Source organism: Ictidomys tridecemlineatus, chromosome 5 (genome assembly GCF_052094955.1).
Source record: "Ictidomys tridecemlineatus isolate mIctTri1 chromosome 5, mIctTri1.hap1, whole genome shotgun sequence".
Lineage (NCBI taxonomy): Eukaryota > Metazoa > Chordata > Mammalia > Rodentia > Sciuridae > Ictidomys > Ictidomys tridecemlineatus.
Genome location: NC_135481.1, coordinates 52,650,476 through 52,677,240, shown reverse-complemented (window position 1 = coordinate 52,677,240; position 26,765 = coordinate 52,650,476). Strand labels below are relative to the sequence as shown.

The 26,765-nt window shown below is 43.4% G+C and overlaps 2 long non-coding RNA genes across 10 annotated transcripts in view; one reads left to right on the top strand and one right to left on the bottom strand.

Moving 5' to 3' along the window:
• The window catches only part of LOC144377791 (uncharacterized), a 48,806-nt gene extending 28,704 nt beyond the window's left edge, over positions 1-20,102 (bottom strand). The window contains exon 1 of the long non-coding RNA XR_013438898.1: positions 18,277-20,102. This is a non-coding gene — a long non-coding RNA (uncharacterized LOC144377791). The remainder of the gene's footprint in view (positions 1-18,276) is intronic.
• On the top strand, positions 394-20,230 carry LOC144377790 (uncharacterized). 9 transcript variants are annotated; one of them, XR_013438891.1, is made up of 7 exons: positions 394-797; positions 1,417-1,508; positions 8,478-8,535; positions 10,231-10,277; positions 16,756-16,832; positions 18,793-18,911; positions 19,502-20,230. It is a non-coding gene; the product is annotated as an uncharacterized LOC144377790 (long non-coding RNA). The 9 variants fall into 9 exon arrangements; XR_013438893.1 differs by lacking the exon at positions 10,231-10,277 and having other exon boundaries at positions 400-797; XR_013438894.1 differs by lacking the exon at positions 1,417-1,508 and having other exon boundaries at positions 404-797.
• Positions 20,231-26,765: the final 6,535 nt, after the last annotated feature.

The following is a 26,765-nucleotide window of genomic DNA, read 5'->3' as shown; positions in this document are numbered from 1 at the left end:
TGCAGTGGCACATGACTGTAATTCCAGGGAATCAGGAGGCTAGGGCAGGAGGATTGAAAATTCAAAGCCAGCCTCAGCAACTTAGTAGACCCTAAGCAACTTAGCAAGATACTGTCTCAAAATAAAAGATAAAAAGGACCAGAGTTATAGCTTAGTGGTAGAGCACCCTGGGTTCAATACTCAGTTCCAGAAGGAAAAGAAAAAAAGGCATAGAGCCAGGTACAATGGCCCACATCTGTAATCCCAGCAGCTCGGGAGGCTGAGACAGGACATTCACAAGTTCAAAGCCAGCCTCAGCAACTTAGTGAACCCTTAAGCAACTTAGTGAGGCCTTGTCTCAAAATAAAACATAAAAGGGCCTGGGGATGTGGCTCAGTGGTTAAGTACCCCTGGATTCCATCCCTGGTATCAAAATAATAATAATAATAATAATATTTTTAAAAGGGAGAGATTGTGTCTTTTTTCTTCACAGGAGACCTTCATGGTGCCTATTTGAGGACTGTGCCCTAGGAGACCATTTGAACCTCCTTGGTGACAATTATGTGGGGACTCAGTTGTTTAGTGAGTGTTTATGGGCCATCTATCCCAGGGACCAGGCTGTTCCAAGCGTGGGGTAAAACGTGGTGCCCAGGAAGCTTCCGGCCAAGTGGGAGGGAAGCAGGCAGCCAGTCTCTGGGCACACACATGAAGGAGGAGCACAGTACAAGGACGGTCTGACTCAGTCAAGGAGGTTGGGGAAGGTTTCCTGGAGGAAGCCATGCTGCAGCTAAGACCTGAGGATGAGCAGGGCAGCCCAGGTGAGCGAAGGTGGGGAGGGTCATCAGCTGAGTCTGTGCAGGTGGAGGGACAAGCTGGGTGTGAGGAGCCCGAGCATCAGGGGCTGACTAGGAGTACAGCGTGAGCCAAGGTTGCAGCATTCAGCATGGCCCTGTGGGTCGTTGTTCACCACATAGAAATTATGTTTAACAAGAGGGCAAAGGAGTCCGACATGGTGGGACGTGCCTGGAACTAGTCCCAGCCACTGGGGACGCTGAGGCAGGAGGATCCCAAGTTCCAGGCCAGCCTTGACAACTTAGTGAGACCTTATCTTATCATTCTAAAAAATTAAAAAGGGCTGGGGATGTAGCTCAGTGGTAGAGTGCCCCTGGGTTCAGTCCCTTGAGCTGGGGGGTAGGGGAAGCAGGGGGAACTATTAGAGGATTTAAGTGAGGGAGAAGGTGGTAGGTTGGAGTGGGTGGATCTGATGGCTAACTAAGCAGGTAAACGTAATAGGACTCAGTGATTATTTTATGGGGGGTTGGGAAGAACCAGACTGTAGTGAAGATTTTGTATTCCGGACACTAGTCCAAGTGCTTCAGATAGTGATTCATTCAATGCCCATGACAGTGCGTTTCAGTAGTGAATTATTTCCTCCAGTTTATAAATGAGAAGACGGAGGTACAGACCAGTACCTGGCAGAACCGGGAGCTGGCCCAGACCAGGGAGTCCACTCAGCTCATTGCTCTCAGGTGACTTCCTTTCCAAATGGCTGCACAGATGAATGGTGACACTGTTCACTGGGCCTGGAAGCAGTTGCAGAGAGCAGTGGGCAGGAAGATTGGGGATGAGATTTGGACTTGTTGAATTTGAGTTCAGATCTGTTGTGAAACCCAAACTCATCTGTTAGCCCTTACTTGACACCTCCCTGAGATTCAAGTCTTTCCTCACTCAGATGTGACCTTCTCAACAAGGTGTCCCTGCTCACACTGTTGAACACTGTACCTTGGGGGTGGAGACATAGCAAAGTGTGTGCTAGGCAAGCATCAGGCTCTGGGTTCCATACCCAGCCCCGGGCCTTGCCCCGTCCTCCTCCTTGTGTCCATCTCCATGTCACTTTTTTCCTGTTTTTTACCCCCACAACATTTATCACCTGCTGACACTCTGTACTGTACTTATTTAAGTGTGTGGTCCTTGTCTTTGAGAATGTAAGCTGCTCCGGGGCAGAAATCTTTGTTTTGTTTCCTGAGATACCCCAAGGGCACAGATGTCAACAAATGAGATGTCAATGAAAGTGAAAATTACTTTTTTTTATCAAAAACTTCTAGCTTTGTCCAGAAGATTAGAATCCAGGCCTGCATGTCAAAATTATTGTGATGATTAACTGAAATAGCTCTATGGGTAACTTTTACCGATCTATATGTTATCTTAGCAGCTATTATTATATTATTTGGTAGATCCCCTCTCATTGTTTGCTTTTCAGTTTTATAAGGAGTGGTTACTGATTCATGATAAGTGGTTTGTTTTCCCTTACTTGCTAACATCAGGAATAGCAGAGTATCTTCTGCTTTATGTAGGGTATGGCTGGGTCTGAAGAATTTTTTTTTTTTTTGGATCAGGGATGGAACCCAGGGCACTTAACCACTGATCCACATCCCCAATCCTTTTTTCGTGTTTTATTTGGAGACAGGTCTCACTAAGTTGCTTAGGGCCTACAGAAGTTGCTCCATGAACTTGCGATCTTCCTGCCTCAGCCTCCCCAGCTGCTGAGATTACAGGTGTGCACCACCATGCTGGCTAGGATTTTTGTTTTGTTTTGTTTGTTTGTTTTTCTTACTGCTCTCACATCTGATGATTAAAGCAAATAGCTCTCACTTCAACTACAGCATCAAATACTGTCACTGTAAGTACTTCCTGGAGATTTCTATCATGAGTGTAACGGGAATTCAGCATCATGCAGAGGATTTTTGAGGGACAGCTAAAGGACATGTTCATTGTCCATTTTCCTAGATCATTCATGTCCCCTCATTTTAACAAGTCAAATCAGGAGAAAGCAAAATATTGACTATTACATTACCTCAACTACTGCTTCCCTCCTCCATGAAGCCATGATTCAGCTGCATGCATCATGATTCATGGTGTATAGGGGTGGTGAACAGTCCTCTTTGAATATTTAAAGCCACAGTAGAAAGCATAGTGTTGCTCAATGTATCATATGCAGGAAACCATATAGTTCCAGGTGTGGTGGTACACACTAGTAGGCCTAGCACTCTGGAGCCTGAGGTGAGAGGCTCACTTGAGCTCAGGAGTTCAAGACCAGCCTGGATAACACAGTGAGATTCTGTCTCAAAAAAAAAAAAAAAAAAAAAAAAAGGAAAGGAGGAAGGAAGGAAAGAAAGAAATTTCTCCTGGAAATCAATCACTTTTCAGAAAAGAATTTCTCTTTAGTTGTGTGTGTGTGTGTGTGTGTGTGTGTGTACCATGAAACCCAACATACTTCCCTCCTTGCCTTAGTTACCTAGAGATTTTTAAGCCAAAATCAATGCTCAGCAACACTAATTAACTCCTCTCAGTTCCTGGAAGACCAACTTCCTCTGCTGCCCCAGATGGTCTCTGCTCTAGTTCTATCTATAATGGCTCCATTTGATATTATTTTCCACTTTTTAAGTCGACCTCAAATTCTTTCTGGAATATACGAGATGTAGTCTGGATTGGTAAATGTGATTAGTTCTTATCTAGGCCCAGGTTTTCAAGTGAGCCTTCCGCCTCAGGATCCAGAGCGCTGGGCCTATTGGTCTGCACCACCACGCCTGGAACTATGTGGTTTCTTGCATCTGGTACATTGAGCAACACCATGCTTTCTACTGTAGCTTTAAATATTCAAAGAGAACTGCTCTGCCACCCCTATACACCAGGAATCATAATGCATATAGGTAAATCTTGGCTTTGTGGGAGGAAAGCAGTTGTTGAGATAATGTAATAGAAAATATTTTGCTTTTTGAATGGGAATTTGGGAATCTCTGGAAGTAATACTAATAGCAAAGGGAAGGTTTATTCCTAGTACTGGAGAGAAGAGTGCTTAAACCAACTCATCTTCAGTCTTCCACAGTAACCCTAAATTTCCCACAAAGAATCTTATGCTCAGAGCCAATAGATAAAGTCGGGATTCCAAGCCTGTGTACTTTCAGATGAGCCCGTGAAGTGGGCAGAAGTCACTTATTTCCCTGGCCTCGCTGTCTGGGGGAGAGGGAGTTCCAGGTCTGGGTCCAGCTGGCCTCCCATTGCATTTTCTTTCTTTCTTTCTTTCTTTCTTTTTTTTTTTAAGAGAGAGTGAGAGAGGAGAGAGAGAGAGAGAGAATTTTTAATATTTATTTTTTAGTTGGCGGGCACTACATCTTAGTATGTGGTGCTGAGGATCCAACCGGGGCCGCACGCATGCCAGGCGAGCGCGCTACCGCTTGAGCCACATCCCCAGCCCCCATTGCATTTTCTTCCCTTGTCCTTGGTGACTCTGCCTCACGGGACCTATTGCCTAAGGAAGGAGAGAGTGAGCCGGAATTTGAAGCAAGGGTTCCACCCAGGCAAACATGCTCCACTCCACCGGACACCGCTCTCAGCCTCCCTTCACACCTCTAGGAAAGAAAAGGAAATCACCTTCTGTCTTCAGGTTAAGGGTAAAACTCCTCCCAGACCTCAATAAATACATATCACTGGAGTCTGAGGGGGGCATGGGGATCCTCCCCCTTCTCTCTGCTAGGTGCTAGGGAAGATGACTGTGGCTCACGCGGGGGGGACACTGAGATTTGACATGTTTTAATTTCCAAACACTCTCCTGTCCTTCTTGAATTACAGAAAACAGACTTCCAGTAGAACAGGCCCCCTCATGGCCTCCCCCTCCTGTGCCCACCTTCCCCACACCCATCCAGCCCACCTCCCTACTGGGCTGGATGGAAGCTTCTCTCCGTTGGATCTTAAATCTCAAGCTCCAGCCTCCCCTACCCCCTTTCTTTCTGTTTCCCTGAGTAGTGCAATATGGCAGCAGGCCTCCCATCCCAGACTTCAGCTATTAAGTTGTTGGCTACATTACACAGTGGGTTTTGATTCGGATCAGCTAGAACTAATAGCAATTTTCAGGAAAATATTAACCAAACACACACAAAAGTCGCTCGTGTGGCTCCATCCTCTCCTTCAATAGGATTAATCGAGTTAGCTATTTACTCTTTCCACCCCACCAGTGTTTTCCCACCTTCCACTCCAAACAAGAAAATGACACTAAATTCATTTAATACAAATTTATATTATTGTCTGAGGCATTTTAAACAATGCTTAATTTAATTTCCTTGTTTGGAGTGTGGTATTGGAGATCGGGGACCGCTGTGTAATGTAAAAACAGGATTCGCACATCTACCAGGGGCTGGGATATTCTCCCGTGACTCTCCAGTGCTCTGTTTACCTTTGATTGCAATTCAAATGTGCTAGGTCATCTCTGTCCTGCACTAAAAGAAAAGTCAGCTCCTGAAAACAGATCATCCCCCCCCCCTTGACCTTCAGGTTGTGGTACAAGTCCTCTTATTTGATTAGACTTCTGACTCACTAAAGAGACAAGTCAAATATGTTGACTGTTCATGTTCTCTTGGCCTAAGAATCAGTTAGCTAGAGTCCCAGTTCTTCCTGCTTGGGGAAATGGAAATAACCCTTAATGAGGGTCCCCAAATCCTCTGGGTAAGTGGGTAGTATCCCCATTTCACATCTGAGAGCAACGAGAAATAGAGAGGAATGTAATTTGTCCAAAGCCACGTAGCCAATAAGAGGTTGGTGTTCATGAAGAGGTTGGCACTGGGTCACATCTCAAGCCCAGTGGCCAAGGTCACTCTACTGAGGGCAGGTCCTTTGCCTGGGTTATGAATTATGAGCTCCGGCAAGGCCATGGTGTCCCAGAGATGGCTTGCAAACACGGTATGTATGTGTACATTTTTGAGGAAGGGGTTCTCAGTTCTCTTTTGTTTCTGAAAAGGCTCAGTGATTTAAACAATGTTCTACTGTCCTGGACTTTGCCCAAGAACCAGTGACTGATTTACTTTGGGGCCCTTTTTGTTCATGCAGTTCATCCTGTACTTCGACTTGGCCAGATGCTCGAGTAGCAATAATAGAGCAACAACTGCCATCTATTGAGGAGAACCTGTTATGTGCATTTCTGTGGGCACTTGCAACCATTAGAAAGTACAGTGACTTTTCTTATTTATTTATGTATTTATTTATTCATTCATTCATTCTAATTTGTTATACATGACAGCAGAATGCATTTTAATTCATAGTATGCATATAGAACCCAATTTTTCTTGTTTCTGGTTGTACATAAACCAGAAGTCACACCAGAGTCATACCATTTTTGTCTCTATACATGCACTTAGGGTCAGGATGTCCATCTGATTCCACCATCTTTCCTACTCCCCTGCCTCTCCCTTCCCTTCCCTTCCCTTTGCCTTATCTAAATTTTCTTCATTCTTCCCATGTTCCTCCCACCATCCCCATTATGGATCAGCATCCTCATATCAGACAAAACATTTGGCCTTTGGTTTTGGGGGATTAGCTTACTTCACTTAGCATGATATTCTCCAACTCTATCCATTTACCTGCCAATGCCATGATTTTATTCTCTTTTAATGCTGAGTAATATTCCATTGTGTATATATAATACAGTTTATTTTTTCATTCATCTATTGAAGGAGGCTATTGTAAATGGGGTAGTTTTCCTAGTTTCTCTTTCAGAGGATTTGTCACTGATGTACAGAAATGCCTTGATTTATGGATGTTGATTTTATATCCTGCTACTTTGCTGAATTCATTTATTAGTTCTACCGAAGGACATCTATGTTGGTTCCACAATTTATGGCTATTGTGAATTGTGCTGCTATAAGCATTAATATGGCTGTGTCCCTGTAGTATGCTGTTTTAAGTCCTTTGGATATATATCAAGAAGTGGGATAGCTGGGTCAAATGGTAGTTCCATTCCAAGTTTTCCAAGGAATTTCCATACTGTTTTCCAGATTGGTTGCACCAATTTGCAGTCAGTCCCACCAGCAATGTATGAGTGTGTCTTTCTTTCTTGCCACATCCTCGCCAACACTTACTGTTGTCTGTATTCTTAATAGCTGCCTTTCTGACTGGAGTGAGATGAAATCTTAGAGAAGTTTTGATTTGCATTTCTCTAATTGCTAGAGATGTTGACCGTTTTTTCATATATTTGTTGATTGATTGTATATCATCTTCCGAGAAGTGTCTGTTCAGTTTCTTGGCCCATTTATTAATTGGGTTATTTGTTTTTCTGGTGTTAAGATTTTTGAGTTCTTTATATATCCTAGAGATTAGTGCTCTATCTGATGTCCATGCTCCCATTCTATAGGCTCTCTATTCACGTCACTGAATCTTTTACTAAGAAGAAGCTTTTTAGTATGAATCCATCCCATTTATTGATTCTTGATTTTATTTCTTGTTAAGGAAGTTGGGCCTAATATGACATAATGAAGATTTGGGCCTACTTTTTCTTCTATTAGGCATAGAATCTCTGCTTTAATTCCTAGGTCCTTGATCCACTTTGAGTTGAGTTTTGTGTATGGTGAGAGATAATGGCTTAACTTCATTTTGTTGTTTCCAGCACCATTTGTTGAAGAGCCTATTTTTTCTCCAATATATGTTTTTGGTTCCTTTGTCTAATATGAGATAATTGTATTTATGTGGGTTAGTCTCTGTGTCCTCTATTGTGTACCATTGGTCTATAAGTCTATTTTGTGCCAACACCATGCCATTTTTGTAATTCCTGTTCTGTAGTATATACAAATGAAAGAAATTAAAGGGATATGGATATGGATAGGAAAAGAAAGTCAAACTATCACTATTTGCCAACGATATGATTTTATACCTAGAAGATCCAAAAAATTCCACCAGAAAACTTTTAGAATAAATGAATTCAGCAAAGTAGCAGGACATAAAATCAACACCCATAAATCAAAGGCATTTCTGCACATCAGTGACAAATCCTCTGAAAGAGAAACTTTACAATAGCCTCAAAAAAAAAAAAAAACTTGGGAATCAACTTAATGAAAGAGGTGAAAGACCATTACAATGAAAACTGCACAAAGCTAAAGAAAGAAATAAAAGAAGACCTTAGAAGATGGAAAGATCTCCCTTGTTCTTGGATAGGCAGAATAAGTATTGTCAAAATGACCATACTACCAAAAGCACTCTACATATTCAATGTAATCCCAATCAAAATACCAATGATATTCCTCATAGAAATAGAAAAAGCAGTCACGAAATTCATCTAGAAAAACAAGAGACCCAGAATAGCCAAAGCAATCTTATACCAAACCTTAAAGTATACAACAGAGCAATAGTAGCAGTGGCTTTTCTTTTTGACCTCCTGATTGGGATGACCCCATCCAAGGCTGATAGCTCTGTGCCTAGTAGGGCAGCAAGAAGAGGCAATGCTGGTGTAAGAGTGGCAAGCTGGGCTTCTAGTTCCTCTTCTGCCCTCAACTCCAAAAAAACTATAAGCAGAACACTCATTACTCTAACAGTTGCATCTCTAAAATGAAATTAATACTTGGCCTGCTTGTCCCCCTTAGTAAATCAACAAAACAGACTTAAAACTAGCAAGGTCACAACCACATAATACAATTCAAAGTTATTCCACTGACATCTTGTTATTCTTGCCTCTGAAGAAGCATCATACTGAAGGGATAAAATAATGGAGACACTCCCCTGGCCTCAAGGACACAGGTAAGTGCATGAAATAACCACACCAGGAGTCAAGAAACCTTAGGAGAAAGCTATGAATGTGTTGCTGGGGGTGGGGAGTAGAAGAAGGACAGGTATCTTGCTTGGAGGTGGGTTTGGGAAGGCATCACACTGGAAGTGGCATTTGAAGCCTTGAAAAGACTGCAGCAGGTGGGGACATTTCTGAAGGGCATGGGACATTAGGCTCGCATGCAGTTGCTCGCCAGGAAGGTAGGACCCCCGTAGCCCGTGGTGGAAAGCTTATGGCTAAGCTGGGGTAGGGTCAGATGAATTTATATGTCACCTCTAAAGAGTATGATTTTCAGGGCTCTGTTGAAGTTTGAGCATGGCAAGTTTTTTAATTCCCGTGGTGATTTCTAGCCACACACTAGACTTCTAGTGTGTGGCTGGGAGGTAGACCATTGGGCAAGATGACCTTCAAGGTTCCCTCCAGTCTCTGATAAGAGAATCTGTCCTTTTTGATCAAAGTCACTTGGTTTGATAACATGGGTGGCTCCTTGTAACACAAGACAATTGGGGAAAAGCTGATTTAAAGCCCTTTGTCTTCAGGCAGGGGGTCCCTGAATAACCCTGGAAGGCCCTGCCCTAAGAGCAGTGTCCAAGTTGTTAAGTGGGTGGATGGGGACTGGCCACTAGGCTTCTTTCCCCAGCCACAGGGGACAACCTCCACTCAGCACCCACCCACAGCCACCCCATAGGACTGTGGGTTGCCAAGTCTTACACTTTACAAGAGAAGCCAGGAGTCTGGCAAACAGTCTTGCTTTGATTGTTAGTAACAAATTCAGATTTTTGATAATACCCTATACAAACTTAACAAAAAACAATGCATGCCAGATTCAATCAGCAGGTCTCTGGTTTGATACCTCTGGTTTACAGTTTTGATTAGTAAAAAAGAATCAGCTTTCATTTGTATTGGGCAATTGCTGCCTGACAAATAATTTTAAATAGACAATGCTTGTGTTGACTTTATGAGCTTGTTTTATATTTTTTTGAACCTATAACATCTAGTTAAGGAGACATAAAAATCCTCATATACATGTACGGATTAATGGCCAATATTTTATTTATATTTTCGCCTACTCCCTCCCATATTATTTTGAAGTGCATTTTAGATATCTCATTCATAAATATGTAAACATAAACACAATGCAACAAAACACTTAAAAATTACTAAACATTTTATACTAAATGTCCAACAAATTCTTAAGTTCCAAGCATCTCATAAGTTTTATAACTGCATATACTTGTTGGCTTTTGATTTTTTTAAATGTTGATTTTGCTGAATGGCTATTGTTAATTTATTTATATGCAACTTTCCACTAAAAGATTTGTTAAAAATGTAGCTGAAAGTTTGCAAGGCTAAGTTCTGTGATTATATTAGGAGTTGGTTTGATATAGTAAGTCTTATAAACAGCTAAATTCTGTCAAAGAAAAATCCATTTTAATGCATGATTGAATATTGATAATTAATGGGAACTATGAGGAAGTCATATGCAAAGATTAATTACCAACTGAGCTCTGAGAACGTTTTTCTTCCTTTGTAATCTTACCTCCTGAGAGAAATAGTCTATATTGGTCCTACAGTGAATTGACAGATATGTCCAGAAAAAAAAAGCCACTGACTTTAATCTTTATTGGTCATGCTCAATTGAATGTACTATTATTTTTTATTTGCAGAGACAATATTTTTCAGTTAATTCTTTCTGTAACACTGGAATCAGAAGGTGAGAAATCTGAGGCCTTCCTTCCTGTACTGGGTGTATACAGCTATGAATATTAGAGTTCTGAATATTTCCCCATATTGAAAGTACTGTAGTACCCCCACTTATCTGCAGTTTTGTTTTCTGTGGTTTCAATCATCTGTGGTCATTTGTGGTCTGAATATATTAACTGGAAAATTTCAAGAATAAACAATTCATATATTTTAAATTGCCTACTATTCTGAGCAGCATGAGGGACTCTTCAGCCATCTTGCTCTATCCTGCCCAAGGTGTGAATCATCTCTTTATCCAGAGTATCCATGCTGTATATGCTATCACCTGACAGTCACTTAGGAACCGACTAGAAATCAGATTGATTGTGGTGGTATCACAGTGCTTCTGTTCACGTAATTCTTATTTTACTTAATAACAACCACAAAATACATTAGAAGTGATGCCGGCAGTTTAGATATACCAAAGTGAAGCCTGAAAGTACTTCCTTGAAGAATCATCTAACATTATCACAAGGAAAGGGTAACTATGGTACATTAAGATATTTTGAAAGAGAGAAAGACCATATTCACATACATTTTTTTGGGGGGGGGGCGGTACTAGGGATTGAACTCAGGAGCACTCAACCACTGAGCCATGTCTCCAGGTCTATTTTATATTTTATTTAGAGATAGAGTCTCATTGAGTTGTTTAGCACCTCACTTTTGCTGAGGCTGGCTTTGAACTCAAGATCCTCCCGCCTCAGCCTCCCAAGCTGCTGGGATTACAGGAGGGTATCGTTGCACCCAGCCATTTTCACATAACTTTTGTTATAATACATTGTTATGTTTATTATCTTTTAGCATTAGTTATTGTTGTTAATCTCCTATTGTGCCTAACGTAAACTTTATCATAGGTATATATGTACAGGAAAATACATATATGGTGTTTGGTACTAGTCTCAGTTTCAGGAATTCACTGGGGAGCTTGGAACATTATCTCTCATAGATAAGGGGGAACTATTGTTCTTGAAATCAACTCCTGATAATGGGAAATCTAATCATCTGAATCAAGGTCATGCTCTATAGGACAACTGTCTTCATAGCTGTCAATAAACTGACATACAGAGATGCCCTGGGCTTTTAACTTCAAAAAGTAACATGACGGAAACTGACCCCTGACATCCAAGTTCATTAACATGAGGGAAAATATTGTGACTCCCTCAGATGAAAAGCCAGAGAGGCATAGCTGTTTGCCCCCATCGGTGTGCATCAAATTTGCACATCCACCTAACCCTCTGCTCAGAATTGTTTCCAGCCAAGAGGTGTCTGCAGGTCGGTCTGTGACTGGCAGCAGCTCGGGTTGGGTTTGCTAAGGTGGCTGGTGGCCGGTGGCTAATTACACGTTTGATGAGCTGTTGTTAAGACAATGCCGCATGTGTCCTCCCTGGGCTGCAAATTGCCAGGTTACTGGCGGGTTTCCTGTATGGATACTAATTATGCCTAATTTGGTCCTGAGATTTCCGCATTTGTCTTTCTGTCACAAAGTTTGTGATTACAAATCATTCACATTGGCGGGGAGGGAGCTAAATGTCTGATGGCTCACACATGTAATAAAGCCATTCATGAACCCAGCAGTGTTCAGCCGTCCTCACAAAACCCAGAGCATCATGGTTATTTGCATCCCTGAGAAAAGTTTGCTTTCTCTTGATATTTGTTTTCACAACGAATTAATTACCTGAAAGACATAGACAAAAGCTTCCAGATATGACACAGTATGGGAAGGACAGCTTTGTGCTACCTGGGAAGCAGCAGCTATTATGTGACTCTGAGGAGTAAAGTTTAACTCTTCAAGGGCAGGTGGGGTGGGCAACCACACTCCCCAAGGGCCAGGGAGCAATTGCAACTCCCCTGTTCTCTTCCAAGTTGCCACTTCCTATGAGGCCCAGGAGAAGAGAGTTTTGCTTGAATACAGGATTGGGGAAACAGTTCTTTGACAGCCAGCTTCATTAACTGGTGGGCTGAGTGGGTCTTCAGGGCTAAGAATCCCATGCCAGTGAGTTCCTGGGATTGTGTCTATGGGAAGTGAGAGTCCAGGAGGCAGCAAAGCTCACTTGCCCCTTTTCACATTGGCTGAAAAGTCTTTGCAAGTTATTTGCGCACTGGTTTTCAAATGTTTTTATTCTAAGACAATCCTAATGCTTCCTCTGCCAACAAGAGCCAGTGGTGGTATCCCTGTGGCCTGGAGTGAGGAGGGAAGGCAGGGGTGCTGACATAAGGCAGGGGAGGGCAGGAAGGGCAGGGGCAAAGAGGGGTGTCAGGGCTGGTGCGTGCTGGCACAGAGCGGAAGGGAGAACAGCAGGGGAAACTGAGGGGAGACGGCCCTTCCAAACTGTCCGCAGGGAAGGGCAGGAATCAGGCAGGCACAATCCCACCCAGGGAGAAAGATGGAGAATTGAGGACTGCACAAACCCAGGTCGGCAGCTAGATCTGTCTCTTAGTCCTTGTGCACGACTCTAAGCTAGGCCTCAGGTTTGCTACTTTAACTATTTTTAATGATCTCCAAGCATCTGAACACTGAGCTACAAATTGTACCTCTACTTTTGAGAAGAGGCCTGGGTGTAATTGGGCTGTGAACTGGCATTTTTGAAGACAATTTGAGGCATTAAAATCCAGCTCTGATTTAATTTGTTCTTATGGGGTGGACCTGCTTACTCTGGAAACTGGGGCCACGATTGCTGCTCTATGTCTTCCACAGGACCACAAAAATCAATAGTCCAAAGAGGTAAGAATTCCCAGCTTCCAGTATTAACCAGAAAAAGACTGTTTGCTGAACACAATGGCCTGTCTTCCAGTAGATGGTTATAGATTGAAAAAGAGCAGCTAGAAGCATCCATTATTTCCCACATGGGAAATGAGAAAAATAGTCCTGACCACTAACGTGAGGTCAACATCCCTGGCTGCCAAAGGACTCATTGAGGTCCACTGTGGAGAAAAGCTCAGACAGCCTTGTTTTCCCTTAAAAGCAGCAAGAGATGACCTGAAGATATGGGATTGTGTCCCTCGCAGGTCCTTGTCTGACCCCACCGGGGTTAATTCTAAATCATAGCCACATGGTGACATTGAGTGCATTCAGTTTTCTGTAGTAAGACGGTGACACACACCTTCTTCAGGTTGATTTTGGTGAGGATGTCACTCATGTTGGAATTGGACTTGACATGGCCAGGGCAGGAGCGATCGTGCAGGCACTACCTGAATACCTGGCAAGCCTTTTTGTGTTTGAAAAACTTAAGATTTTATTTCTTTAGCTGCTGGGTGGGGAGAGAAGACTCTACTTACTCGTCAGAAGACAGGTGAGAAACCTCAACTTCACAACATGTTTTGAATCCAGAATTGTCTGCTATTTACTAACAATTTGATTTGGAACAAAGTCCTCATGCCTTTGGCCTCCTTATCAACATAAAAGATAATTCTTGCCTCAGAGACTGGTGGTACAGATTGACTCTTCAGATAAAGCTATGAGTACTCTGTGGCCCTCAAATCGTGGCCACCAGAACTTTGCCAGTTCTGAATGACCCTGGCAAGGTGTTCTTCAAGCGCTGCTTCATTCCCAGAGAGACGGGAAGATCTGTTCTGCCACTGAAAGTCTCCATCTCCACCCTGAGCTCTCCAGGGTGCCTGAGGCCGAAAAGAGAATCAAACCTGCCATCTGTCAACCCAGGTGCTTCTCCAAGACCATATCGTCATTGTTCTACTGCCATCCCTCCCAGCGGGTCCCATGGGAACGGGAAAGCTCCAGTGTCCAGGCCTTTCAGTTCTCCTTAGATGTGGGAGGCAGGGCTGTGGAAGAGACTCTCTGGAAAAACAGGCAACTGCCTTTGGGGGAAGCCTGGCCTGGTGCAGAGCAAACTGGTAAAGGCCAGGGCAGGAGTGTGACTGGGGCAGATGGAGGGTGGTGGGGCTGCAACAAGGACAGTCAGGCTGGGCACTCTCTCTGGATGGGCCCTGGCCCAGCCCACTCCCCAGTGAAGATGCCTCTGTGTCACGGTTCCATAGGCTGCCATTGTCCCCGGCATGGCACATGCTCACCGTCTCCCGCCTTTGCCATGAACAGTTGCTGCTGCGATAGAAATCTTACACAGGATGTCTCAAGTCAAAAAGGAGTTTATTTTTTAATTTTTACTTTTCTTTGTTTTTTTTTTTTGTTTTTGTTTTTGTTTTTTGTCAATGCTGGGGATCAAATCCAGGGCCCCACTCAGGCTCAATAAGCAAGCACTCTACCGACCACTAAACCAACACTCCAAGTCTGTTAGATTCTGAGTTATAGTCATTCAGTTAGTTTTAACAGAGGAAAGTCATCTCATAGTAGACCTTCCTCTCCCCACCACCAAATCTTCTGGTGTGAGTTCTGACCCCAGCAGCAGCTTCTCCAGATGTCTTCCACCCTTCCTTCTGGGACTGAGTCCAAAGGGGCTTCTGCCACAGCCCAAGCCCTGCACACTGTCACCTCTTATTGATGACAAATACCATGACCTTACTCTTTGCAATTTTTCCTCTTAGTTATTCTGTGCCCAGAAAACCTTCCCTGAGCACCAGTGGGAATTTTGCTGGTGGACAGAAAAATCTTCTGTATACTATAGAAAGCACCAGAAAAAAGGAGAGAAGAGTGAGGAATGTTTGAGGTGTTTATATTTCATGCATACTTATTTATATGTCAACCTTTTTTTTCTGGAAAAGTTAAAGAATTTTATGATCAAATATGATCAAATATAATTGTTTTCAAGGCAGAATATATAATTTGCATTTTAGCGGTTGCTTAAAGGAAAGCCTGCTGACCAAACTAAAGCTCTTGAAAATACCATGTAGTTTGCTCTGACAAAAATAGAATTTAGCAATAATCAAGGGCAAGATTTCAGGCTACATTTTAAATTTTTTTCCTTGTTTCTTTACTCATTGAATATTGTTGAAAGTCTATCACATACAATCAAAGTTGTCATTTAGAAAATGTTACATGATTCTTTTCCCAAGTTGTCTTCCAATACCAGGGACTTCTCAGCATTCCCTCTCTCCCTCATCTGCATCCCTGACTATTGCCACATATGGCTAAAGGACTGAACTCTTAGGAGCAAAGTGGAGGACGACTAATGAAAGGAGAAAACTTTGTTCTATAAAAACAATTCCATTAAAAATTTAATTCTCAAGACCCAGTTAGATACAATTTCCTAGTTCAAATGACTGAGGCTAGGAGGGATGATGAGGCTAATTTACAAAGTCACAATGTGTTGGCATTGCTAACCCTCACTGCCTTTCAGCAAATCATCCGTGTCCTGTGATTCACGATTTTATTGAGCACTTGTGTACGAAGCACTGTTCCAGAGACTAAGGATACAATGGTGTCCAAAAACTAAGTCTCTGGTCTCACGGAATTCTTCATCTAGTGGTTGAAAAGGCAATAGACCAGTATATTGGTGAAGTGTTGGGTAGTGGAGAGGAAATAAAGAAAATAAGGCTGGGTGAGGGGTGGAGAGGGAAGGGGTGGGGCAGCTATGGCTCCTGAGCATCTGCCCACTCAGCCTTAAGCATCTCTCCAGCAGATGCAGCAGGTCACCAATCTCTTTCCAGCATGAGAGGGAGGGATGCATGGGAGCCCACACGCCCTGCCTGGGGCTTGGGAGTGAGTCTGTGAAATATAATGAAGAGGAGCAAGGAGCCGGGCATGGTGGCGCATGCCTGAAACTCAGTGTGACCCTGTCTCTAAATAAAATACAAAATACAACTGGGGATGTGGCTCAGAGCCCCTGAGTTCAATCCCTAGTAACTACAACAACAAAAAAAGAACAAGGAGACCAAGTCAAATTTTCAAATCAGGTGTTGGTGTTTTTCTTGGACGTGGTTCTGTCCACCTCCCATCCCTATACTAGGATTGAACCAGGAGCCCTTTACCACTGAGGTACCCTGCCGTTTTAATTTTTTTAGTATTTTGGATGTTGCTGTTTTTTTTTTTTTTTTTTGCTTATTTTTTACTGGTGCATTATGATTAAGGGGTTCATTGTTAGATTTTTTTGTGGGTATATACTAGGGATTGAACGCTAGGGTTCTTAACCAATGAGCCTTATCCCCAGCCCCTCATCCCCCCCACCTTTTTTTTTTCTTGAGACAGAACCTTGCTAAGTTGCTGAGGCTGGCTTGAATTTAAGATCCTTCTGCCTTAGTCTCTTGAGCCCCTGGGATTACAGGCATGGGCCACTGTGCCTGGCTAGATATTCTTACATGCACATGATATAACAATAATTTGGCCAATATCATTCTCCAGTATTTCCTCTTTCCCTCCCCTTTTTCCTCCCCCACCCCTTTCCTCTAATTTACTGAATTTCCTTCATTTCTCACAAGACTCCCCCTACCTTTCTTTTCCTTTTTCCTCCCTAGCTTTCACATAGGAGAGAAAATATACGATCCTTGACTTTTACGAGTTTGTCCCTAATTCTTTTAAAAATGTTTTCATTTTGAGACAGGTTCTCACTAGATTGCTCAGGCTGACCTCAAATTGATTATCCTCCTGCCTCAGCCTTCTCAGTCCCTGGGATTACAGGTGTGTGCCACTGTGCCTGGCTATCCTCTCTTTGTGTTGCCCCAATACCAGGGACTTCCCAGCATTCCCACTCTCCCTCATCTGCATCCCTGACTAGTGCTACATTCTGTGCTTCCTGGAGTGACCCTGCTCTGAAGATCACAGTTCACCATGTCCTTTCTCCCCCATCCTTTAGATGCCAGCTGTTTCCTTGTGACCTTGCCCTGTCTCCTGTAGTAGACACACCTTCTGTATTTCAATCCTCCAGGCCCTATTTTTTTCTATATAAAATTATTTGGTTTTACATTATATTTGCATTTTGATAGATTGCAAATGTCTTAATGTTGAAGTGCCTCAGGACTTTTTCTTATCTTTACTTCTCTCTTTAGTGCTTTCATCCAGGTATTTGTTTGTTTTTTACATAGGAGAGTGAACCCATGTTTGCTCTATCCTGAAGCTACATCCCCAGCCTTTAATTGACCGGGCTAGCCTCAAACTTGTCTCCTGAGTAGCTGCCATTACAGGTGTGTGCTGCCATGCCCAGCCCTCATCCAGTTTCAAGGCTTTATATACATCATCTCTAAGTAGATGACTCTCAAATTTATATTCCATTGTGGACCACCCCGACTGAGTTTTTTACTAGGGAGTCTAATACCCATCTCAAAATGAATGTTGCCTGTGCCAATCCTGGTTTCCATCTGACTTCCTGTAAGTAAATGCAGCTTCATTTTTCTGACTGCTCAAGACTCCTAACTTGGGGTGATCTACTCCTCCTTTATTCTCATACAAAAGAGGATTGACTCACTGTCAAATAAATCCAGAATTCAATCATTCCTCTCTCTCTCTCTTTTAATATTTACTTTTTAGTTTTAGGTGGCCACAATATCTTTATTTTATTTTTATGTGGTGATGAGGATGGAACCCAGCACCTGCACATGCCAGGCGAGCACGCTGGCAGCTTGAGCCACATCCCCAGCCCTCCCCCTCTCTCTTTTTATGGGGAAGGGAGTGTGTGTACTGGAGACTGAACCTGGGAGCACTTTACCACTAAGCTACATCCCCAGCCCTTTTTACTTTTTGAGGCAAGTTCTCCCTAATTTGCTGAGGCTGGCCTTGAACTTGTGATCCTCCTGCCTCAGGCTCCTGAATCACTGGGATTATACCAGTGCTCCACCAGGCCTGGCAGAATTCAACCATTTGTCATCCCTCCTTCAATTGCCAACCTGGTTCCAGCTACCATCATCTCTAGCTTTGGTCCTGGCGCATTTCAATATGAAGACATATTTGAAGCTTTCTAACCCTTTCTTCCATTGATCTACTCTTAACTCAGCAGCCAGAGTGATCCTGTAAATAAGTAACTCAGATCATCCCACTCCCTCCAGCGGCTCCCCCACTCACTTAGAGGAGTCAAGTTTGAAACTCGGCTCCCTGTCTGGAGGAAAACCCAAATAAACAAAGATCATACCCTTCTTTCTTCAGACCTCCTATTTGCTTTTCTCTCTGTGCAGTGGGAAACACAGCCTCTGATGTTCAGGCCGCGCCCTGGTGCAGCTGGAACTATCTCCACATGTTAATCAGTTAGCAATTCTGAAGTTGGTCAAGGTTAGATTTGCCAAGAAATGTTATTTCCAAGGTCCCAGCTAGCCCTGCAAGATAAGAACTTCCGGTGACTTTATCTAAGGAGAGATTGTCCTGGTTGTCCCCACCTATATGAGAATCACTCTTCCATCTCCAGATAGCATCTGAGAGCCCACACCTATTGGAAATGCCTGTTAGTTTTAAGTAACATTTAACCTGGTGGTTTTCTTTTCCTGGGTTCTTCAACTACTTTTTCTTTCTTCTTCTTCTTCTTCTTTTTTTTTTTTTTTCTCTCCCTTTTAAGAAAACTAAGTCCATTTTAATTTTGGGGGCTTGACAGAACTGGGACAATAGGACAATGTTTGCTGGGATCAAAATTTTTTTGTGCAAATTTTTTTGGCAGAATCAGTGTTTGCAAGAAGCAGATAAAACTTGACTGTCGGAGAAGAACCTCGTTGCTGCAAGCCGCTGCCTGCCAGCAAATCTCCAGTTAACAACGGAGCTGGAGTCATTGTTAGCCAGGTAGGAGAGATGGGGGGAGAGACAGCTCAGAGCTTCCTTGTGGGGCTCTAAATGAATTGGTTGTTTAGCAATTACTGCTAAGACAGCAGATCTGGGTCCAGGAGCTCTCTGAAGATAACATCTCAACTCGGTTTGCCCTCCTTACACAACACGGTGGTGTAGGCATCAAGGAAGCCCCACAGCCCCGAGATATTTTATTCACCTCACACTCGGAGGAGTTCACTGACTGGAATTCAATAGAAACTGTTCTCTGTGTGAAAGTAATTTCAGAAAGTAATCTAGTTTATGGAAATGAAAGGCATCAAAACACAAAAAAACACTGTTTCTCTACAAGTGCTTTGCCTCAAATATTTGACATGGAAATTTGTATAATCCCTCTGGGGGCACGTGGGTTTCACCAGTGTTAACATCTTTTGAAATGAATTTCACAAATGTTTATTTGCTGTGCCCGGCTGACAAATAATTTAGACTATCAAGCCATCTTCCTGAAATCCAACTTAATGATATGAATCGCAGATGATTGCGGAGGTTAAAAGGTGTGCATTTTAATTGGGGATTGGGTATGACGTCATTTTCAAATACTGTTCCAGGGACCAAGATGTCACTTAGCTGTTCTGGTCCCCCAGACCTCCTTGCTACATAGGTCACACACCTCAGAAATGACAGGGACCGTCCAGGGCCTCATCTGCTCCCCCCCAACCCCAGGGAGCTGGTCTGATTGAGCCTGTCCGGAGGGAAGAGGAGGTAATGAAGCCATCTGTGGACTGGGCGAGGAGTAGAGCGAGCTGCAGACTGGAGTCCAGCACCTCCTTGCCTCAACACCATGCTCCTCAGCCCTGAGCATCACTGATTACCGACAGCTGTGCCCAGCCCCGAGGCACCCACTGGAGCAGGGAGCCACGCACCCTACAAAAGACCCAAGGCAGAGGACACACAGCTCCCTGAGCCTGGGCAGGCCCTGGGGTCGCTCTGCCATTCTGCTTCCTTCCACTGGACCCTTGAGCCACCATGGAAGGAGCTGCACCCCTTCTCTGGAGAGAACGCACAGAGAAGCCTGGAGACTGCACAAGTCGAGAGGGGACACCCATGGGCCTGCCAGCTGTTGGTGCCAACCACGAATCACACACAAAAAAAATAGGTGAAATTCATATTTTTGTTTGACCCAAGGCATGAAAAAATTTCAATGTGTGATGAATAAATAATAAAATTACTATCATCATTATCTGGGTGGTTCTGAGGACTGAACCCAGGGCCTCTTGCCTGCTACGCACATGCTCGACCACGGAGCTATACTCCCGGCCAATAAAATTTTTGAGATAGTTTATGTTCCTTTTTTTCATACACTCTTCAAAATCCAGGATGTCTTTTCCACCTATGGCGTGTTTTGGTTCAGACCAGCCACATGGCAGCTATTCAACAGCCACATGTGGCCAGTGGCTGCTGTGTTGGATGGCACAAATCTAAAGCCCTGTGACTGTGATTTGCCTGCACCCCCTTTCATCACCACCCAAATGAACAGTTCCTCCACAAGTAGATTCATATGAAAAGAAACAGGCATCCCTGAAGGGGAGAAACCACCAGAGGTTGTACCAATGAAGGAAACACCCCCTATACCACTCCAGCCCCCCAGGGTGGTGGGCTAGATCAAGGCTAGTGACACATTTTTCTTTAAACTGTGGACCGGTCACCTTGTTCTGCAGTGGGTGCTTTCCAAGTTGCCCCTCAGTCTATCTCACTTAAGCAAAACACTCTACCCCAAAATGCATATTTGTGGAGGAGCTAAATGGTTATTCAATTTCAAGAGAGGTCTGCTTTACAAGTGGATTGGCTTCAGGATTGGTGAAGCTAAACCATTTCTCTTGTGTGTTTAAAGTAAATTCATGTATTTTTAAAAGACTTCATCACATTGCCCCATCTCTTGAATGGAATGAATGATCCCTACCTGTGAAGGCTTTCTGAAAGTGGGTTTGGTAGGCGGGCATGAACACAGATAGCAAATAGGCAGAGACTTCGAACTTTGGAAGGAAGCGCTGAGCTCACAGAAGCTGGTCCAAGACGGGAAAGCCGGCACCTGGGCCTTGCCTTCTCTAGGCAGCTAGCTGGGTGGGCGCCCCTCTCCACAGTATGCCCTAGGCCATGGCCACCAGTAGACCTGTGGCTGTGGTGAGACGGAATCTGCTCTCCCTGTTCTTGTAGCAGCAGGACACCTGTGGGATCAGCTGCCTGTCTGGCCTCACCCCTGGCCCATCACTACGACCCAATTCCCCCGGGGCCCTCCTGCAGCTGATGGGTCTGGCATGGCACCTGACCCAGTCTGGAGGGAAGCCCTTTCCAAGTGTTTTGCATGGACGACACCCAGGGCATGGCCGTGAGTCACTCGGGGACTGTAGCTGTGGGGCAGGAGTGGCTTGGGCTGTTCTGTCATCGGGGTGGGTCTACAGCTGGAGGAGAGCTGAGACACAGCAGAGAGGGAGGCTCTGAGCACCTCCTCCCAGTGGCTCTGATGAACAGGCCAAACCACTCACTGCTCGGCAAGCCTCAGCTGCCACACGCCTCAGACACCATTCAGTAAAGTACCTGTGTGCAGAACAAGTGAGACTGGGCTTGCTCCATTGTAAACCCAGAGTCCTGACAGGCCCAGTTTCACACCCAGCCACCTACAAACTCACAAATGGCCCCATAAGAGTCCTGCATCAGGCTTAAGGCCCCGCTGTGGTCTTGAAATTTGTAATCTTTGAAGAAGGGGCCCTGCCCTTTCTTCTCGTACTGGGTCCCACAAATTATGTTTGGTCCTATGCATACATATTTTATAATAGGAGGCAATTGATATTGAGATAAAACCAGTAGTTCATTTATAGTCACAGTGGTGGGCCAGACACATACCTGTAATACCAGTGACTTGGGAGGCTGAGGAAGGAGGATGGCAAGTTGGAGGCCAGCCTCAGCAATTTAGAGAGACACTGTCTCAAAATAAAAGAAACTAAAAGGCTGGGGATGTAGCTCAGTAGTAGAACATCCCTGGGTTCAATTGCCAGAACCAGGGGAGTAGATGAAAGGGAGGTAGGGGGATGGTCACACAGCGTTCATTTTCAGCTGGGCAGAGTGACTGAGGAATTGACACAAACAGGTGAAGAGGAACTAGGGAGTGGGAGTCATTTTGTTTCTGTTTTTCTTCTTAGATGCAGCAACTCCTAACCCCTTCAATGGCTATTGCTTTGTGTCTCACTTTTCATACAAATAAGCAAAAGAAAGGGTAGGTAGAAAAAGGCCGACTAGTGTCACAGACCAATTGTTCTGAGAGAAGGAAACATGTACCATGTTGCCAAAGCCGACCTCATTTCCCAATTTCCCAAAGACCCAATTTCCCCAGCTGCTTTGTTGACATAGCAACAGTGGATTCTGAAAGGGTTGTTATAATATTAATATGTATTTCATGGCGGGTTTGCCCTGTGTTCTTCCCTCACCTTGTGATCCAGGTCTGAAAAGAGGTGCTTTTGGCTTCCGGCCACTGAAAATAAGGCCCAATTCTCTGAGTGGGATAAGCAAGGAGCAGGTGCATCTGCCAGCACATTCCGACAGCCAGGCGGAGTGCATGGCCCCCTCCACCTTCCCCCAGTGAAGGGGCTGACTAGGTAGATATTTTAAGTAATAGCCGCACCTTGGGATACATTTCCACCCAATAACTCAGGGTGTTAAATGTAGCACCTGTGAGCCATTGTGTAGAAAATCAATTATACCTTGGGCCCAGTGATAAGAATTCATCCCCCTGAGCTCAGTTTTCAAAAGGCTTCAAAAGGCCTCCCACCTCTTTTTCTTTTTCCAATGCAAATGAGCAACACTCAGGAAATTTGCATGCCAAATTCCAGCATGGGTTTCCAGCGAGTAAATGGTCATATTTATTAGTAAGAGCGGTAGTAGATGAGTAAGAGGTATTTAATAAATGCCTGTTGGATGTGTTAGTGTTTCTATAGCATTTAGTTTTCAATGCCTTCCTTTTCCCTGTGCATCATTTTTTTGATTCACAAGCAAGCAAACAAACAACCCCAAAAGCCACGTGATGGGGACAAAGGGGAACTATTATTCTCATTTTACTCAAAGAAAATATGGCTTGAGAAAGACTTTATTTTGCCCAGTGTCACTTCACTGATTCAAAAGTGTCCGAATTCTGGTTAGAACTTGAGTTTGACTCCTAGGTAGAGCTTCCCCTCTGGACCACTTTGCCTCACAGTATTTTAGAAGGGACAGGGACAAACAGGAGTTACATTAAGTGATTGCCAGAAAGTGCAATCAAGTGCATCTGCCTTGAATATTGTCTCCTTTAATTTTTAAATTAAACGTTTTAGTTTGAGATAACTGTAGATTCACATGCAACTGTAGGAAACAACAACAAAAAAAGAAAAGATCCTGAGGTGGCGGGGGCGGGTACCTTAGTGGTAAAGTGCCTACCTAGCATGTGCAAGGCCCAGGGCTTGATCTCCAGTATAGCCAGGGGGGAAAAAAGAAATAAAGAGGGAAGGGAGAGGACTTGGGTTGTGGCTCAGCGGTAGAGCACTCGCCTAGCATGTGCAAAGCCCTGAGTTCGATCCTCAGCACCACAAAAGAACAAAGCAAAGGTATTGTGTACAACTAAAATAAATAAGTAAATAAATAAAAGGAGGAAGAGAGATCCTGTGTATCCTTGACCTATTTGTTGTAGTTGCACACAATACCTTTATTTTTATGTGGTGCTGAGGATCAAACCCAGGGTCTCACACGTGCTAGGCGAGCACTCTACCACTGAGCCCTAGCCCCAGCCCCTCAAAGGGCATCTTGCACAATTATAGAGAAATGTTGGAACCAGACACAGTCAGGATACACAATATTTCCATCACCACAGGGTCCCTTCACATTGTCTTTTTATGGCCACACCTATTTCTCATCCCAACTTCTGAACTACGACAACCTCTAATTTGGTCTCCATTTCTTTTTTTTTTTTTTTAATATTTATTTTTTAGTTCTCGGCGGACACAACATCTTTGTTTGTATGTGGTGCTGAGGATCGAATCTGGGCCGCACACATGCCAGGCGAGCGCGCTACCGCTTGAGCCACATCCCCAGCCCCTTGGTCTCCATTTCTATAAATTGGTGACTTTAAGAATGTTGTTTAAATGGAATTAGGCAGCATGAAATGTTTTGTGATCTTCTTTTTCCCCATTCAGCATAACTATCTGGGATTTATCAAGGTTGTTGTAGTGACAGCATTTAATTCCTCTTCATTGCTGAGTAGTACTCCATGCCATGGACGTACCACAGTTTTTTAAACCATTTACCTGCTGAAGGACATCTGGGTTGTTTCTAGTTTGGGGCTATTACAAATAAAGTGTCTGTAAATATTTGTATAAAGGTTTGTTTGTGAACATAAGTCTTTGTTTCTCTCAGGTAAATGTCCATGAATATAATGATTAAGTTGTAAGATAGTTGCATGTTTGTTTCCTTGAGCAATCATCAAATTGTTTTGCATTCCCATCAGGAAGGTATGAGCCATTTAGTTTTTCCACATCTTCACCAGAATTGGGTAGAATTTTATCATCATCATCATCATGTTGTTGTTGTTATTATTATTATTATTATTATTATTATTATTATTATGTGGTACTGGGGATTGAACCCAGCACACTTTACTACTGAGCCACATCCCCAGCCTTTTCATTTTTTAATTTTGAGACAGGGTCTCGCTAAATTGCTGAGGCTGGCCTCCAACATTTGATCCTCCTTCATCAGCAACCCTTCCCCCAATGGCTGTGATTACAGATGTGTGACACTTTAGAAACACCCTGTCTCAAAAAAAAAAAAAAAAAAACCCATAAAAATTAAAACTTAAAATTTTTTTCTATTATGTTTAATTCTAGAAGTTCTATAGCTTGCCACCTTCTGTTTATGTCTGTGACCCATTTTGATTGATTTTTGAATAAGAAGTGTGACTTGAATCTAGATGTTTATTTTTGAATTGGCTCCAGTACTATTTGTTTAAAAAAAAATCCTTTTCTTTTTCCTGAATTTCATCCACACCTTTATGAAAATTCAGGTGGGCTGGGAGCAATGGTGCTTGCCTGTAATCCTAGGAATTTGGGAGGCTGCAGCAAAAGGATCACAAATTCAAGTCCAGCCTGGGCAATTTAGCAAGACTGTTTCAATAAATAAACAAAAAAATAAGTCAGGCACAGTGGCACACATCTGTAATGCCAGCTGCTTGGGAGGCTGAGGCAGGAGGATTGCAAGTTCAAGGCCAGCCTCAGCAACTTAGTAAGGACTAAGCAACTTAGTGAGACCTTGTCCCTAAATAATAAGCAAAAAGGGCTGAGGCTGTGGCTCAGTGGTTAAGTGCCTCTGGATTCAATCCCTGGTACTAAAAATAAATAAATAAAAAGAGCTGAGGATCTAGCTCAGTGCCTGTTTAATCCCCAGTACTGAAAAAAAAAAAAAATCAGGTGGGAATATATGTATGTGTGTCTACTTTGGTGTACTCTGTATTGTCTCATTTTTTTTTGGTACTAGGAATGTGAACCCAGGGACATTTAACCACTGAGCCACATCCCCAACCCTTTTTAAATATTTTATTTAGAGGACAGGGTCTCACTGAGTTGCTTAGGGCCTCACTAAGTTGCTGAGGTTGGCTTTGAACTTGTGGTTCTCCTGCCTCAGCCTGCTGAGCCACTGGGATTACAGGTGTGTGCCACTGTGCCCAGCTCCATGCTGTCTCATTTAATTATCACCCTTTTAAGATTGAAGCTATTGTTCTCTACAGATGAATAAACTCAGGTATAGAAGCAAGTTTTTTTTTTTTTTTAATTACCCAGTGTCTGTTAGTATAAGAGGTAATCAATGTACTCTAGCAACCACTTCTACTTTTAATAAGAAAAAGCTACACTCAATGTGGGCTCAGTTATATGAAAGTTCATTCTCTGCGGGGCCGGGAGCAGAGCTCAGCACCTGCACACTTGCCTAACATGCACTCACCCTTGGGTTTGATCTCTCGTATTGCAAACAAGAAAATAAAATCCATTCTCTGAAGAGTCAAATGAGAAAGAAGGATCTGTGCTTCCTTTAGAACCATTTCTATGGGGCTCATTAGGAAAGTACTAAGTAACACAATACCTCAGACACAAGAAAGTGACTACAACTTGGCTTTATCATTTTATTAATCTCAATAAAGATGACTTTGTTTCCCTAACAGCCTAATAAGAACCACTACTTCTTAAATAAACTAACCATCAGGTGAGGAGAAAAACCGTCACTGGGAGGCCTGTTAGCTGCTGTCAGCAGGGATGGGAAACAGGCAGCACATCAGGACTCCCAGAGGGGCCTTTAAAACCTGCAGATTCTTAGCCACATACTAGCGTCACTTAAGCACAGTCTCCAGGCTCGAGCTTCTCCTATGTGTCTTTATCAATTGGCGTGTGTGTGTGTGTGTGTGTGTGTGTGTGTGTGTGGTGTGGTTGAAATTCTCCAGGGATTTTGATACAGTTGGTCACTGGTTGAGCAAGAAGACTGAAAAAAGTATTTAAAAATGTCACAGAGGTTACCTTTTCAAGAAGAAACTAGGTTCCATTTTGAGAAATTGGGAGGACACACTGGGTACAGTGGAGCAAGCTTATAATTCCAGCAATGCAGGAGGCTGAGGCAGGAAGATTGTAAGTTTGAGGCCAGCCTGGACAATTTAGTGAGACCCTGTCTCAAAATTAAAAAAAAAAAAATGAAAAGGGCTGGAAATGTAGCTCATTGGTAAGCACCCCTGGATTCAAACCCCAGTACTGAAAAAAAGAAAAGAAAAATTTTGTATGGTGATCTTTTTTTTTTTTGTAGGAAAAATGTTTT